Below are 17,991 nucleotides of genomic sequence, written 5' to 3'. Positions count from 1 at the left end.
TGTCCCGTGGGGAGGCATAGTAAATAGGTACACATATATACAGCGAAATTAGTAATGAAAATCATAGAGCCATTTATTTGTTAATAAATACTAGAAGACCGAAACATGATAATAATGTGTAGCAGCACATTACTGCTTATGTAAAAACAGATTGAAAGTATACCTACTCTACTTCAGTACTGAGCACTCTTGTATAATCCTCGTTATATTTCGCTGGTTGCCTTACCTTTGGATAATAGCAACTTCAAACTATATATATATATATATATATATATATATATATATATATATATATATATATATATATATATATATATATATACTAATAACGTAGGGGTTTTTTATCTAGTAAAAACAAAAATGGATCCATTATACGGGCCATTTTTGCTCTTGCGTTTAAGGGAAATTGAGTTTGATCAATACTACTGGGGTGTCATGATTTAATATACTGTTTTGTTTTTAAATCCCCGAAAAAGTGTTTCATGGTAAACAACTGATGATCTCTAAAAATTAGGTCTTTTCTGATTTTTTGCAGATTATTTTTTGCAAATCATTTTTCAACGAAAGTAAGTTGCATATATAAATATATATATATGTGTGTGTGTGTGTGTGTATGTGTATGTGTGTGCGTGTGTGTGTGTGTGTGTGTGTGTCTTTCACTCTATCAATCTTAAGAGTTCGTATTATTTGAATTCATCTTCAGTGTGATCTCCACAACGTTTCCGTCGATGTAATCTCCGACCTACTTCAGGTGTATCTTATCAACTCGGGAAAGTTTCTGTCGAACTCGGGAATGTGTACGGAATTTCGAGCGGAACCCTTTATGTATTTCACGAAGGTACCATGCTCTTGTTCCGTCAGCAATGACTGGATGGAGGTCCTAAGAAATTCGCAAATGTATTTTTTATATTTACATCGAATGAAACGTTGTGAAAATCACGCGCAAGATGAGGACAGTAGCCCAATAAATCCAATGTAATGCGAATAACGAATCTTCATCTCAAAATTCAGAAAAATCTTGAGAGTTTGTGAAAAAGCACACGAAGTATTGAACGAAACTTTGAGTTATTAGGCCTTCTCTTTTCCAATTCTTGTTCATACCATTTAACTTAGTTTATCCGTGTATTATCGCATATATATATATATATATATATATATATATATATATATATATATATATATACATAGAGACACGAACACATACACAAATATATATATATACACATAGAGACACAACAAAACACACACACACACACATATATATATACATATATACATATATATATATGTATGTATATATATATATATATGTGTGTGTGTGTGTGTGTGTGTGTGCGTGCGTGTTATATGTATATATGTGAAAATATATATTCCAAGATTCCGCATTGATCTGAATCGTTTAATTAATCTTGATTTTCGGTTATTGAATTAAAATAAATCTTTGAAACGGTAAATGAATTACTCTAAACTGCTTAACGGACGTCATTTGCCTCCACTAACACCATTGTTAGTATCAGCAGTAACAGTATCATAAGAAGTAGTAGTAGTAGTAGTAGTAGTAGTAGGAGGAGGAGGAGGAGGAGGAGGAGGAGGACGGGGAGTTCATGCTGATTGTAGTATTAACAGCTTAGGGTTTGTTGTTAGCGTTAGGGTTGGAGTTGCATTTACCGATATTCAATTAAATTATTCCCCACTTTTCGGAGTTGAAGAATGGAAATACGTTTTAGATTTAAAGACACCAGTGACGACAAACAAATGTGAAAGGAACAACGATTTCCTGGTTTTCTCAGACTTAAAGAGAGGGGGGATGGAGGCGAAGGCAGAGTAGGGGTAGATTGCTGAATAAAAGATAGGATTTGCGGTTCGACGACTTCTCTATCCCGACACCTATCCTCTGTAAATATCGACTGTGTATTACCTGAATGATGGGAAGCCATTAGTACGTACCTACAAAAGAAAAAAAAGAGATTAGTATCAAATACTAAAAAACAAAAGAAAAAAAAAACAAACAAAATAAATTTTCTCTGTTAAGTGTACATAAAGGCGGCATTCCAAAAGTAATGTCTCCTATTTTTTTAATTCCACCCGAATGGATCAGAGAGGGATTATAAATTGAACAGGATTAGGACCGTTTTACATATCCTTATCAAGCTCTCTTCAGCCAAAGCTCATCTCCAGAGATGAGTGTTGGCTGAAGAGAGCTTGATATGGATATGTAAAACGGCCCTAAGTATCGGGATTGAAACCGACGGTACCAATGACTTGTCTCATCTAACAACATTCTGTACAGAAAATACAAAATATAAATATGCTCTTATTTTCAGATTTTCCTTTTAATTGAACACTCTGCTGGATTTCTTTTCCAAAAAAAAACTATATATATGTGTGTGTGTTTGTGTGTGTGCTCGCGCATGTGTGTACGTGTTTATTCATGTATATACATACAATTACTTTTAGTCTTGTATACTTATTATCTTCCTCCTTCCTTTTCTCGCTATATATATATATATATATATATATACTAGCAAAAGTACCCGTCGTTGACTGGGTTCAAAAACAGTCTACAGAAAAGGGACTCTGATTTATGAAAGTATGATAGGTTATGAAAAGGAATGGTTGTAAAGAGATAGCTTCGAATTTGGGGGTATCAAAACCAAAGCAAAATATGATGAAAGTAAAAACAAAATAGATAAACCTCATAATTTATTATACCATAACTGTTCACACTGAAACACTTATCACAATATTCGGTGGATCTATATTAAAAAACCTTGTTAAGCTTTGTGACATATTTCCATTCTATGGAGGTCAGGCGCGAACGGAAACCCCATAATTTTATTATACCATATTTCTTCAAACTGAAACATAATTATCAAAGTATACTTACGCAGATAGATATGAAAAGTCTTTATTACAGTTTGTGCCTATTTCCATTCTATGGAGGCCAGTCGTGAACACAAACCCCACAATTTTATTATACCATCCCTATTTAAGTTAAAACATACTTATCAAAGTATTATTATGTACATCTATATCAAAAACACTTGTAAACATTTTTTTTTAATTTTTATTTTTTTTTATTTCCATACTTTGTGGACCAGGCGCGAAGACAGACCCCACAATTTTAATGAACCACTGTTCTGCTAGATCAAACATACCCATTCCTGTGTCGCGATACCTCTTCTATGATTATATGTAATTGGTTTTTTAAATAGTCAACCATATAGGAGCCTATTCGTGACCAGACACACCACACACACACACACACACACACATTCAGCCTTATATTATATATATATATATATATGTGTGTGTGTGTGTGTGTGTGTGTGTGTCTGTGTGTCTGTGTGTCCGTGCGTCTGTCTCTCTCTATATTCCGCCTGTCCCGTCCCTAAATTTTAACTACATCCGATAATGTTGCGCTCTTCATTGTTTACGTCTTATAAATAATTTGGCCACAAGCTTAATTATATCCCAAAGCTATTTTAATGTAGTGAAGTGAACAAAAGACAAAAACCGCCATTTTGAAAATGGAATATTTTTAGTACAATCTTAATTGCCTCCTCGATCCCAGAACACTTACGAAAGCGTCGTTACTTTTGGAGATGAATCTTGGCGATACTGTGACAGATTAGGCTCGGCAAAGCGGGGGAAACTGGAGATAGTGACGCAGTTAAAATGGCGCACGCCAACAAATAGAGGCTGAACAAAGACAGTCGTAGCGCCACTGAGGTGTTCTAGTTGGACCGGAAGCGAGCGATACAATATCTTTAGCATCGGATATTGAGATGTCTTACGCCTTTTACAAACCAATCATAGGGTAATTAATTTCCCACTTTCCACCGTGACAAAGATTTCCCAATTTTACATAACGTATTCTTCTTGCGATGTCCTCTTCTCTCGTTTTTTTAGTTTTAGTTATTTGTTCCCCGATCGGAAAATCGCAGTTTCTTCTTCAGCATCGTTTCAATTTTGCTGTGATTGATTTTACGAGAAATACATAAGTAAATGGCATATAATTGAAAGTGGAAGCCCGTGAAAGTGATATTTTTTATTGATTGTGCCATACTACAGTGTGTATGACTCTCTTCCGTGGAAATCGATTAGTTAGCGATCCGAAAATATAGAGTTTGTGGGGTATGGTCATAAATTCATTAGTTTTACAATCCTATTTATTTTATATATTTTAGTGGCATCTTTTTCGTCCTTGTGAAACGATTTATTTCACCTTATTTTTGTGAATGCGTCCTTTTATGGAAATCGATACCAACAAGGTGTGAAGCTAACAAAAAACAAGAGAAGCTTCTTTACTTTAATCTTGGATAAATCAAGGCTATATAGTAAGGAGTAAGACAGTCGGCCAAAAAAGAGTTTTACGAGTTTGATGCGCTGGTAAAGAAGTTACTGGAGAAGGAAGCTGTATTACAATTACGCATCAACTGTTATAGACTAGTCGACCAACGAGTTAAATGCGAGAATATCTCAAGCAACTTTGAAGAGAATATAACATATTCGTATATATAACACAGTCAAAAAGGAATTTTACGACCTTGTCGTGATTAGAAACATTTGAATGGAGAGTATTATAATAGGGTATCAAAATAGCGAATTGATGGAGACCAGTCCATCAACGAGTCAAATGAGCTGCAACAAAGGAAGCAGGGAATATCTCAGACAATTCTGAAGAACATATTCGTATTTATAAAAAAACCTCAGCCAAAAAAGAGTTGCTGTTCTTGGAAAAAAAAACTACTGGAATAAGAACATGTATTAAATGAGATATAAAAACAAATAATTGATGAAGACTAGTAGATCAACGAGTCTATCAAGCTGGAATGAAGGAAGCAGGGAATATATTAGACAATTCTAAACAAAACATACCATAATAGTAATTATGTAAAAGAAAACTGAGACTAGCAACATCACGTCTGTGTGATAGAGGCTGTAGAGTAGAGGAAACTGTGAAGCAAACCAAATTACAACTGTTTCTTAACCTTATCGAGAATCTTTAAATGGTACACAGATTCACCAAATGAATTATGACAGCTGGTCTGATAATAGATTTGTATATTTAATTGGAATTATTGAGATGAGTATTATTTATTAATTTATTTTAGTGCGGACTATTATCCTCATTGTTGTTTCACGACGTTTCGGCCAACTATTCCTCTGGCCTTCATAAGGTGGTGACCGCGGCGGGATAGGAACTCCGAATCTCCTAACTACATTCTCAGCAATTACTGCCATCCGTAAGTGTTGTCGTCTCACCATGTTTTGGCCAAGTAATCCTCTGGCCGGCTTTGAGTAGGAGTGAAACCGCTATCTTCAGAAAATTTTCACCTGGAGCCGTAGAGATTTAGCGTCTCTATCCACTGCGCCACGGGCCCTGAAGATAGCGGTTTCAATTTTACCCAAAGCCGGCCAGAGGCTTACTTGGCCAAAACGCGGTAAGACAACAACAACTAGTGATGGTAATATTTGTTGAGAATGCAGTTAGGAGATTCGGAGTTCCTATCCCATCGCGGTTACCACCTGACGAAGAGCAGAGGAATAGTTGGACGAAACGTCGTGAAACAGCATCTAAGAAAGATGAGGATAATAGTCCGCAATAAATAAGTTAATAATAGATGTGTAGATACATCTGAAGAGCATCAATAAGTTCGACAACTGAAGAAATAAGGTCGGAAACTATAAGTCTTGCAAGAAGGCGATAACTAGCGCAGCAAACGCCGCTAGGAGAAGAAATGTACACTTGTGGACGGACAAGAGAATGCGCAAGCTACGAGGTACCTTCAACAAGTTTCCAGACTTTTTTGTACAGGCATTTTAAATCGCCGTAGACTCTTAAAAATTAAGTGTGTTATTGCTATACATCTTATGAGATGACTGACCAATTTGGATGATTTAAGCTTCAAATAAACACGAGCTTCAAGAATTTGAATGCACCATACTATAGCTTGATTGTTACAACTGCTGAATTTCAAAAATACAACTTGGACGTGAAGAGAATTTAGAAGAGCAATATGCAAGAAAAGTCTGTTTTAACCTTGTAAGAAATGCCAATGAAACGTATGGGGTGCTTGCGACTGCTTTTGGACCATCTTGCATTAATCGAGCATCGGTTTTGGAGTGGCATAAGAGGTTTAAGGAAGGCAGGGAGTTTGTGAGAGATGGTGAGAGGTGTGGCAAGAATAAGAAAGTCAGAACACTAGTGTTGATTGACCAAATAAAAAAGGACCATCGTGTGTCTATAGAGACAATAAGTGCACAGTTTGGTATCAGTGTGGGAACTGTACACATAATTATTCAGGAGGACTTGGAGATGCAGAAGATTTGCGTGAATGCAAGAGTCCACAACTATATCCTTGTCACAGACTATTTGACTAAGATGGGCATCGAGACTATTCCTCGCCCTTCCTATGGTCCCGACCTTTTTTTTTATTCAATTTTCACCCCAAACAAGGCACAGTGACACTTTGAAGCAGGGGGCTATTAGAGACTTAATTAGCGGGGTCATTATGAAGGGAGATGAGTAGAAAGATGTTTGTTAACATTACAATTGAACTTCTGCATATCAGTGCAGTTGGGAAAGCAGAATCCCGGAAGGGAGTTCCAAAGACCCGCAGTTCTGGGGAAGAAACTATTGGAGTAAAAGGCTTTCTTGCACTTAGGTATCTCTATTCGTCAGAGCATTCACCATTAAAGTATTTGTAGAACAGGCAGAGGGATGCAACATCTCGTCGATGGGACAGAGGCTGAAGCCTAGATGACAGTTCAGGACCTATCAGGTTGGCGACTCTCTTTTGAACCCTGTCCAGGAGCGAGAGACAAGCAGCAGATGCACCAGCCCAGATGTGGCAACAGTACTCCATACATGGGCGAATGGGGGCCTTATAGAGGTATAGGATACTGTCAGGCGTAAGTAGCTTTCTAGCACGGTAGAGGGAGCCAACCTTCCTTGCAGCAGCCTTGGTAATGCTCTCAATGTATCTATTCCAGTTCATATTCCCTGTAAACGATAGGCCGAGGAGTTTAAAAGGAGTACTTTCAGGCAATGTGTTCATTGCTATTGGTGGTAGAGAAGGTTTCTTGTAGTTATTGAAGGAAACAAGCTTAGTCTTAGCAGCATTGAATGTGACCAACCATTTTTGTCCTCATTCCACTACAGATTGGAGGTCATCCTCTAGTGTTTCTGCCATTTTCTTGGATATGTGTTCATTTGTCTTCCCTTCATATCTGTTATATCTGTGACTTTTGATTATTCCCTAAGCTCAAGGAAAACCTTAGAGACTGTCATTATGAGACAATTGAGGAGATGAAAGATGGTCTGACGAAGATCGTTGACACGCTCATGCGTTCCAGAATTTGTTGAAACGGTACAGCAAGTGAATTGCAGCCGGAAGAGATTACTTTGAAGGGGGCAATAGTTTCATGCGTGTACTATTAATAAAAGTGGGCACATGAAAAAAAAAGTGGCTTTGCCTTTTGATGCAGCCTGCGTATGTATCGGTTGTAGCAGGACTTTTTGGAAGGTGATTGGGTTGGCCTAACTTTTACACCATAGGTGGTGATGGTGGTGATGATGATGATGATGATGATGATGATGATGATGATGATGATGAGGAGGAGGAGGAGGAGGAGGAAGAGGAGGAGGAGGAGGAGGAGGAGGAGGAGGAGGATGGTGGTGATGATGATGATGATGAGGAGGAGGAGGAGGATGGTGGTGGTGGTGGTGATGATGATGATGATGATGATGATGATGATGATGATGATGATGATGATGATGATGGAGAATAATCATGCTAGAAAATGTTTAAATGACTAAAACATTGTTACTTTTGGTAACAGAAATCTTGAACCAGCCAATTCGAATACATTGCACCTTCTTTCCAACCCCCAACCAAAAAATCACAGCCCTTATAAGGAGTCTTCACAGACATCACGATTTATAAGAATTAGATTTCATTTTATTCTTTAATAAAATCTTTCACCGTCGTCGAAGTCCATGAACTGTTTTCGTGTTTAGTTTTCTTGTCTGTGCGATTCGCAACTCACAAGTTTTAATTAATTCTTCGTGTTCTTTATTTGAACGAGTTTTGTCTTATCATTTTTTTATCTTATTTGGTCGGTGGACGCATCAAAGCGATCATAGAAAAGGTGTAGTCTGTCGGCCATCTATCAATTTAAAAACGTTGATTTCGACAGTTTGCCAAATCAGATTTTAAGTAGTCTTTTCGTAAGGCTTTTTTTTTTACATTTTCACCCCAAACAAGGCACATTGGCACTTTGGTGTAGGAGGCTACTATCAGGGGCAGCAACTACTGGGGCACTATGTTGGGATTTGGGCAGCAAGATGTCGGTTCAAGTTACACTTGAACTTCTGCATGTCAGAACAGTTAGGGAATCAGGGACCTGGAATGGAATTCCAGAGTCTAGCGGTTCTGGGGAAGAAACTACTGGAGTAGAAAGATCTTTTACATCTAGGGATCTCTACTGTGTGAGGGTGGGATTTAGCAGCCTGTCGGCTTTGTCGAGGGTGTCTACGTCGTGGGGGCACAAGTGTCTGCAGTTCGTCAGAGCATTCACCATTAAAATACTTGCATTGAAAAGGCATTTCCTTCCCTAAATCCAAAATTCCGATGGACACATTTTATTTTAAATGCGTGCAAGAAAACGTTATAATATATTTAGGCCGTTTGGCAGTCTGTCACACTTTTTTTTTCAAATAACATCTTTGTCTGTCTGTCAGGCTTAAATCTGAAAAAATAGTCTCATTTTTTTTTTCGCCACGGTTGAATTTCCTTCGCCAAACATATGTACAAGAAAGCTTATAATAGAATTTCATGGATTATGACCGCCATGTGTCTATAGAGATAATAAGTGCAATAAGTCAAAATGCCAGACCTTGCTCCCTGTGACATTTTGTTATTCCCTAAGCTCAAGGAAAACCTGAGTGGCTGTCGTTATTAGACATTAGAGGAGCTGAAAGAGGCCTTAATGAGGGCCATTGACACGCTCACACAAAAGGACTTCAATGGAGTATTCCATTTGTTGTTGAAACGGTACAATAAGTGCATTACAGCCGAAGGAGATTACTTCGACAAGGACTATAGTTTCAGTTATGTACTATCAATTAAGGCTGGTTGGTTGTTTTTGTTTTGCGGCATATCAACCCTTTTCGTGTTATTTAATGCTGAATCCAAAGATTTTGAAGAAAATTTTTTTTTAATAGAATATATTTGTTGTTTTCACGTCGGTTTCTATTTAACCCATAATTGGAACCCAAACAGGTACTACCACTCCGGGTCAGAGTGGACCTGGGAGCAATGGTAATTAGAGGGTGGCTCCACACTCCCCAAAGCCCACAAGCTGGGGCCTCACCACTGGATATAGTTTAGGGTCATATCCAGGACCTATCAATTAAGAATTTCCATACGAAAAGGTCTAGAAACTTATTGAAAACACGTCGTATGTTTAAAATCGTATTTCTTCGGTCTGTCATATTTACATTGTAAATAGCACGTGCCTTTCTATAAAAGGTTATGTACTTTTGTGCATCGGTACGTCAGTCTCTCACGTTTATATTTGAAATAACAGATTTAGATACGTCTTAATATTTCTAAGGAAGTAATGTATTTCTGTACGTCGGTACGTCGGGCTGCCACACTTACACTTGAAATAGTATTTATGTTTCGATTGGCTCGTCACGCTTGAGATTTTTATGGCGTTGTTTTTTTTTATTAAACAAACAGAATTGATGGACGCATCATATTTATATGAGTACAAATAACCTTACAGAAAGTTTCAATCGGTTTTTCGATCTATCACTCGACAGTTTTAAATAGTATTTCATCAGTACGCCATGCTTTAAATTTGCAGTAGTCTGCTTCACTTTTCTGTCACGTTTGAGTGTGAAGTAGTATTTTATAAGCACAGTCGAAGGACGTACGTTAATTTTGTAACGGCCAAGCAACTCTACAGTAGCTCCAATCGTTTGATCAGTCAGTTACGCCTGTGTTTTCAATGATATTTCTTCAAATTATCACGATTATAGTCTTAAAAGCAGGTTTAGATACGTCCACACGTTTCTATATCATATTTGCGTCCGCATAGTATAACGTTTGTCTGTCATGCTTCTTTTTAAAATTTCAAATTTAGATATATAAATGGATTTCGAATATACGTTGTGTATGTACATATGTCGGTCTGTCGATTTCGAAAACGTATTTAGGTTTTATGAAGTTTGTTTCGGAGGTTAAAGCGGCCGAAACGTTGTGAGAATAACACTCAAAATCAGAAAAGTAGTTCGAATAATCAAAATACTACAAGTACGTCAGTTTGTTCGTCACGCTTGAGTGTTGAATAGTGTTTACTTTATTGAACGTACACATTTGATGTGCGTATCTAATGTGAGATTACTAATTCTTGTCCACGTATTAATCTGTCACGTCTATATTGTAAATAACAGATCTAGTTACGTCCATGTTTTTCTAGGAGTGCTTATATACGCTCGGCTGGCTATTCGTCGACCTGTCACGCGTATGTAAATATGAACAACAAAAAAAGAAAAACATGTCAATCCCTAAAAACATCGTAGACTGACTGGACACATCTTAACAACAAACTTCCATAAGTTTAGTTCATTTCACATTTTTTTTTTATTGTATTTTATTTTTCACTCATTTTTCTTTGTGTTAAGATTTCAACAGAAATTTCTCGCGTTTCATCAGTTAATAAAACGACATGAAAACCTAAGAAAAAATAAATATGTCGTTTTGACTGAAACCTTGTTTGATTGGAAACCAAAGCGGAACTCCATATTCACTTCCTTTTTTTATTGGTATTCATTATTCTTTCAAATATAAATTACAAGTTTCACTTTCATTTACACTGCTATAAAAGTAAGAAAATTGTCCTCAAAATGTGACTAAATTTATCAAAATAGCAATTTGTAATACAGTATATAAGTCGACTCGCAAGGCATCAGGGAAGACAACCGTAGCAGCAAAACCGACAAATGTAGGAAGACAACCGTAGCAGCAAAACCGACAAATGTAGGGAGACAACCGTAGCAGCAAAACCGACAAATGTAGAGAGACAATCGAAGCAGCAAAACCGACAAATGTAGAGAGACAACCGTAGCAGCAAAACCGACTAATGTAAAGAGACAATCGAAGCAGCAAAACCGACAAATGTAGAGAGACAACCGAAGCAGCAAAACCGACAAATGTAGAGAGACAACCGAAGCAGCAAAACTGACAAATGTAGGGGAAACAACTGAAGCAGCAAAACCGAATCTGCCCGCCTGGACACTATATATACAAATGTAGGCAAATTTCGGCATATTTTACTGGTTTGAAAATATATGTTCTTTTTTACCAATCGTCATAAAATCTTAGCCACAGATTAGTATGATAATCTTCAAAAAGCCTGCAAACTTTCTTTTCGTTTCGTCACATAGAACCAAAGATGTGATCCTTTAAATATTCATTTTGGCTACGAGTATAGATATATCCATATATATATATATATATATATATATATATATATATATATATATATATATATATATATATATATATATATATATACCACCTTTTTTGGCAATTTTATAAATTCAATATCTCGGCAACTATTTATCAGAATTTAACAAATTAATGCTCGTTGGAAAGGTAATGACATGCGTTTTGTAGCGAGCTATGTGACATATGCCCTTAAGGTGGCACATGATTGTTAATTTGATGTAAATAAGCACCCACTTCATGGCAACCTTTTTGGGGGTAAATTTTGTTTAGGGGTTCTGTTATATTGTGGCCTAGTAGACCAACAGAAAACCGACCTTTTCTATATCCTTGAATTATTTTTTGGGAATTATGTGGGAGATGAATAAATTTGTCTAATTGCTTTTATTTTATTTATTGCAGACCATCATCCTCATCTTTTAGTTGTTGTTTCACGATGTTTTGGCCGACTATTCCTCTGGCCTTCGTCAGGTTAAACGTGCTATGGGATAGGAATGTCGAATCCTCCAACTACATCCACATCAATTACTGCTTTTAGTAGTTGTTGTTATCTTACCACGGTTTGATCAACTAATCCTCTGACCGATTTTGGGTGGGAATGAAACTGTTACCTACAGACAATTCTCACTTGGAATCTTAGATATTTCGGCCAGTTATACCTCTGGTCTTCATCAGGTTAATTCCAAAAACTTAATTCAAGAAAATAACAATCGGTATGGAAGATGGTGATTTATGAAACCAAAAAATCCAACCTTGATTCCCCTTTGGGGTCCGTGGCGTAGTGGATAGAGATGCAGGAATATCCAAGATTCCAAGTGAGTATTGTCTGGAGGTAGTGGTTTCAATCCCACCTAAATTCGGTCAGAGGATTAGTGTTTTCTATAGGGTTTAGAGTGCTAAAAATAAATATCACATTTACATTTTCCACAAAGAAGTATTTTTACAGGTATTAAGCAAAAATATACGCGCTTGCGCATACGACAATGGCCATCACTTATAACATAAAGAATTACATGGTTTAATAACCAGAAAAATACTTTTGCGGAAAATTAAAATGCAGTATTCGTTTTCAGCACACCTGAAAACCTATTGAAAACTTGTGTTTTAAAGTAGTTTTTGTGTTTGTCTACTAGGCCACAATTACCAAGTAAACATTTCCTCTAAAAAAATTTTTTTAAAAGGTGGCTATAAAGTAGGTGTTAATTTTACGTTATCTTCATGTAGAAAAGTGAGACCCCACTTTTTAAAATTATGATTTACTCATACATTGGAAACCATTCGTTTTCTGGGATTTTGACTTTATTTTGTTCGTTTGCAGCAGCTTCCAAAACCTATCATAGTGATAAGTTAAAAGTATTTTGTGTGCGTTTTAAAGATACTGCACTTTTACAAATATTTCAATCATAGTCATTTGTATGCCTAGTTTTGCATATGAATTACAAAATATCTGATATTTCTCCAAAACATGTGGCCTTAATGGAGGAGAAACTAAAACTTGCTGCTAGACACCTCCAAAAGCATGTGGACCCGATCTCATCCCAGCCGTGCTATTAAAAAAAAATGCTTCGCTAAGCTTGCACCAGTTCTCTACAAACATTACAACACAAATTCCTTAACGAATCTTGCTTTCCTGCTGGAAAACTGCTTCTGTGGTACCTGTTTTCAGGAATTCTGGCGAACGAACTGACCAATTAAATTATCGCCGCATTAGGCTCCTCCTGCTTTTCGCCAAAATATTTGAGTCCATAATTTATCAAACTTTAGTTCATAACTAAACAGCTAATAAACTTCTTATCGACGAAGAATATGGATTTAGGCAATTCCGTTTCACAGAAGATGTCCTAACTGTAATCTCTGAACATACATACCATTCACTGGACAAAGCAGAAAAGGGTAAGGCGGTAGCCCTTGATATATCTAAGGCTTTTCACAGGGTATGGCATGAGTGTCTTCTCAGGAAAATTAGATCATATGGTATCACTGGGAGAATATATAACATAATTAAATCCTTCTTAAGTAAGAGAAGATTCCAGGTTGTCCTCGACGGTCGTACATCTGACCAATATGATATAAATAAACTCGACGGTGAGAGTTCAAACGTGCACAGTAGTGAAATTTGGGAAATAGGATAGAACAACATTCTCTTCTGCCTCTCTCTCACACTCTTTATCTTCTCTCTCTCTCTCTCTACCCCTGTTTCTCTTCTCTCTATATTAGCACTTATCAAGGCCAATAGGCAACTCGAGGATCAACTCGACGATGAGAGTTCAAACGTGAACAGTAGTCAAATTTGGGAAAGAGGATGGAACAACTTTCTCTTCTGCCTCTCTCTCACACTCTTTATCTTCTCTCTCTCTCTCTCTCTCTCACCCTGAAAGATTCCTCTCCCCTAAGAATAAAACATATGTTCAATATCTGCTTTTGATTTTCATTGTTTATATGGTCCCGGGCAACGCCGGGTAGCCCTGCTAGTATGATATAAATGCAGGAGGACCTAAAGCATCTATCTTTGGCCCTTTATTATTCCTAATATTCATGATAAAATTATATATATATATATATATATATATATATATATATATACAAGATTCATGCACGAAAGCAAGCAAGGACACCCGGACGGTCTATAGAGTTTTACACACGAAAACACACACACAAATATATATATATGTGTGTGTGTGTGTGTGTGTGTGTGTGTGTGTGTGTGTGTGTGTGTGTGTGTGTGTGTGTGTGTGTGTGTGTAAAAGCGGTTGAAAAACACAACCTACAAAATATTTGCCAGAAGAAACAAAGATGTAACAATAGAAATAAAAGGTGTTGAGTCGACGCTGTACAAGAACCAATCGCGAATAATGTGTCGCCTGTTGAACAAGGACTCCATTTTGGACGTAAAACCCACCATCCATCCATCAACTCCCCATCCAGATTCAGTGATAATGAAATTATTTTCTTGTTTTATATTTTATTTTTTTATTTATTTAGTTTTTTTTTTTTCTGGCACCTTCATCGCCGCGGTCCGTTGCATGATTGTGTTTTCAGATGTGCTGACACCACAATGCAATTTCCGCGTTCTCTTTTTTGTCTTCGAGTCCGATCCTCGTCTCCAGTCCCCAGCGCGCGCTTACAAAGATTCCTTTTCTCTTCCTAACAATCGGCCTTTCACCATTCATAATAATACGAAACCCCTAAAACCAATGATATATTCATTATTCTCTCCGCAAGAGAGGCTGTTCGCTCGAACAGATCCTACGTTCGGGAGGCAAAGGTTAAAATAAAGACCGAAAATACGTTGCATCTTAACTTACCGAACGTGTATAATAGTGTCGTTTTCGTCGTCGTTTAGAAGGCAGGTGAATTGCTACTAATCTAAACGCTACTAAAGGAGCGAGATCGATAAGTTGTCAGTTGAAAACAGCACCTTTTATGAAAAAAAGAATATCCCCCCCCCATATAGCAGTGATCAATCTTAATGTCACTTAACTTAGAAAATAGGTAAATGTTAAAAGACATGAAAAAAAGTTAGGCACAAGGCCAACTCAAAAAGGGGGAAAATGGGGGGGGGGTCATTGGTCATCCTTGTCATTCCAGAACTAAACAAAAAATTCTCTTATCTAGTATCCTCTTTCCCCATAATACCGCATTCACTCTTTCGTACTAGTAGAAGTCCTGCTTAGAACTCAATTGTTTAAAATAGTTTTTATTGGCGTATAAAGACAAAAAAGATAACAATAATGATACAATAATTCATTCGTGTCAATAGCAGGGTGAGAAAAAAATTTAAAATGGTTAGAAAGACCCTTCCAACCTCGTCTAATTGATAAAATGATCTTGGCCAAGAACGTCTGCTTTTATGCTATTAAGAGTATGTTGCAATCCAGTGTGTCTAAAAGCTTTATACACACATTTCGGCGTCGTCGGCGTCGTCGTCGTCGGCGGCGTTGCGTAGCTAAATGCGATATTACTTAAAAAATTCCACAGTCACTAAAGCATAAAAGTTAACGTAATATTAGTATTTATTTGCTTCTCCACGAAAGCAAGATGTGACACAAGGTTGTTTTTAATGTGGGGTTAAACCAGCTCCTCCCAAAAAAGGCAAAAGGGGCACACTGGTTGGGACGAAAAATAATCATTATCCCAGTATAAAGGGTTTTTCCTCCATTAACCGAGACAAATTATCTTAAGTGTAGCATCGGAACAGATACTACACTTTGATATATTAAATCCTTTATTCAGGCTAAAATTACAATATAAGTTCAAACTGAACAAAAAACTTAGGCACAAGGCAACTTAAAATGGGAGGGAAGATTGGGGGTCATTGCTCATCCTTATAACTCCAGAACTAAACAAAAGTTTCTCTTAGCTGGTATCTCTTACACCATAATACCGCATTCACCCTTTCGTACTGAAGGACGTCCTACTTAGAGCCCAATTGTTTTCGCTCTGAAGGCCAATAACAATAGAATAGTATTTATTTGTTTCCCCACAAAAGCGAAATGTGGCACAAGGTCGTTTTTAAAGTGGGGTTAAACCAGCTCCCCGAAAAGAAGGCAACATGGGCAGTCTGGTTGGGAACCAAAATAATAATTGTCTCAATATAGAGGGTTTCCCCCCTATTGACCAAGACTTAACGTGATATGTAGATTGTGAGTAAAATACAGCACCTAGTATTGACAAACGTTCACCCATTAAAGAGTGACCAGGCTCAAGGTGGCTTAACTTCAGTGGAAAGTAAAGGTTAAAATAATAATCGAACCTAAATATAAGGCGCCTTAAATAAGTTTCCAGACTTTTTTCGTGTGGGCACTTTTATTGATAGTACACACATAAAACTCAAGTCCTCTTCGAAGTAATTTCCTCCGGCTGCAATGCACTTGTATCGTTCCAACAATTTATGGGATGATCCATGGCAGTTCTGTGCGCGTGTCAATGACCCTAATCACAGCCTCTTTAATCTCCCCTATTTTCTCAAAACGTTAGCCGATACACCTTTCCTTAAGCTTAGGAAATAAGCAAAAGTAAGGTCTGGACGTTAGGGAGGGCGAGGGACAATTTTGCTCCTTGGTCAAATAGTCTGTGACAAGGATGGATAGATATATATATATTCCTGTCATTCCTTTTTTAAAAGATGAAATCGATCGACCGTTGAAGACAATATTCAAGCATGCAAGCAAGCAACGACACCTGGACGCTCCACAGAATTATATATATATATATATATATATATATATATATATGAGAGAGAATCTCCACAGAATTATATATATGTATATATATATATATATATATATATATATAAATATATGAGAGAGAGAGAAAGAGGAAAGAGAGGAGAGAGAGACGAATCTCACCGGTAAGTAAGAACATGAATAGGTTAACCAAATTAACCATGAGATCCAATATCTTGTTTTTGTGGTTAAGGGAGGTGGTGTTTGATCAACACTGCTGGGGAGCCAGGATTTAATATACTGTTTTGTTTTGAAATCCGAGAAACGGTGCTTCATGGTAAACAACTGATGATCCCTTAAATTAACATTAGGATTATAGTAAATTCAAGAGTGCAAGTTGATGCATTGATTGCAGGTGATTTAATGACTTACTGATTTAATAGTTTTCTAATGAAAAATAAAAAAAACATAAAAATTTAATAAGTTCTTTTATATAGTTTTTAAGGTTAAAAAACTTCCAAGTTATATATTTGTGTTTGTGTGTGTGTGTGTGTGTGTGTGTGTGTGTGTGTGTGTGTGTGTGTGTGTGTGTGTAAAAGTGAGGAAGAGTTATGGCTAAAAAAAACAATATACAGAACATTTGTCAGAAAAAAAGGGAATATGTAACAATAAAAAAAATAGATGTTAACTCGACGCGGTGCAAGGACCAATCGTCAAAGTAGGGTTGATATGCCGTAGATCGGACCAACTAAACAGACTGGTTGTTCGTTGGATCTAGGTATTATGTTTAGGAATTAAATTTTACTGATTTAAGTTTTCCAATGAAAGATAAAAAAAAACATAAAAATTTAATAAGTTCTTTTATATAGTTTTGAAGGTTAAAAAACTTCCAAGATTATATATATATATGTGTGTGTGTGTGTGTGTGTGTGTGTGTGTGTCTGTGTGTGTGTGTGTGTGTGTGTGTGTGTGTGTGTGTGTGTGTGTGTGTGTGTGTAAAAGTGAGGAAGAATTACGGCTAAAAAAAAACAATCTACAGAACATTTGCCAGAAAAAAATGAAGATGTAACAATAAAAAAAAATAGATGTTAAGTCGACGCGGTGCAAGGACCAATCGTCAAAGTAGGGTTGATATGCCGTAAATCGGACCAACTAAACCGACTGATTGGTCGTTGGATCTAGGTATTATGTTTAGGAATTAAATGACCTTAAAATTGTTGATATGTCGTAAACCAGATAATGCCGTTCGGAGCAAGTACATTGGAGGTAATACTGTCCTGTCTTGGATTAAGTGATCGGTTTTA

General features: G+C 36.9%; 1 protein-coding gene across 1 annotated transcript in view; it reads right to left on the bottom strand.

Moving 5' to 3' along the window:
• Positions 1–17,991, bottom strand: part of LOC145296133 (uncharacterized) — a 1,188,759-nt gene that overhangs the window by 1,119,561 nt on the left and 51,207 nt on the right. Inside the window, exon 2 of the mRNA XM_080142289.1 lies at positions 1,919–1,947. The gene's annotated coding sequence lies outside the window, so the exon portion shown is untranslated. The remainder of the gene's footprint in view (positions 1–1,918; positions 1,948–17,991) is intronic.

Source organism: Euprymna scolopes, chromosome 16, assembly GCF_053919585.1.
Source record: "Euprymna scolopes isolate OS-2025 chromosome 16, ASM5391958v1, whole genome shotgun sequence".
Taxonomy (NCBI): domain Eukaryota; kingdom Metazoa; phylum Mollusca; class Cephalopoda; order Sepiida; family Sepiolidae; genus Euprymna; species Euprymna scolopes.
Note: the sequence above shows the minus strand (reverse complement) of the source record. Positions and strands in the feature narration are given on the sequence as shown.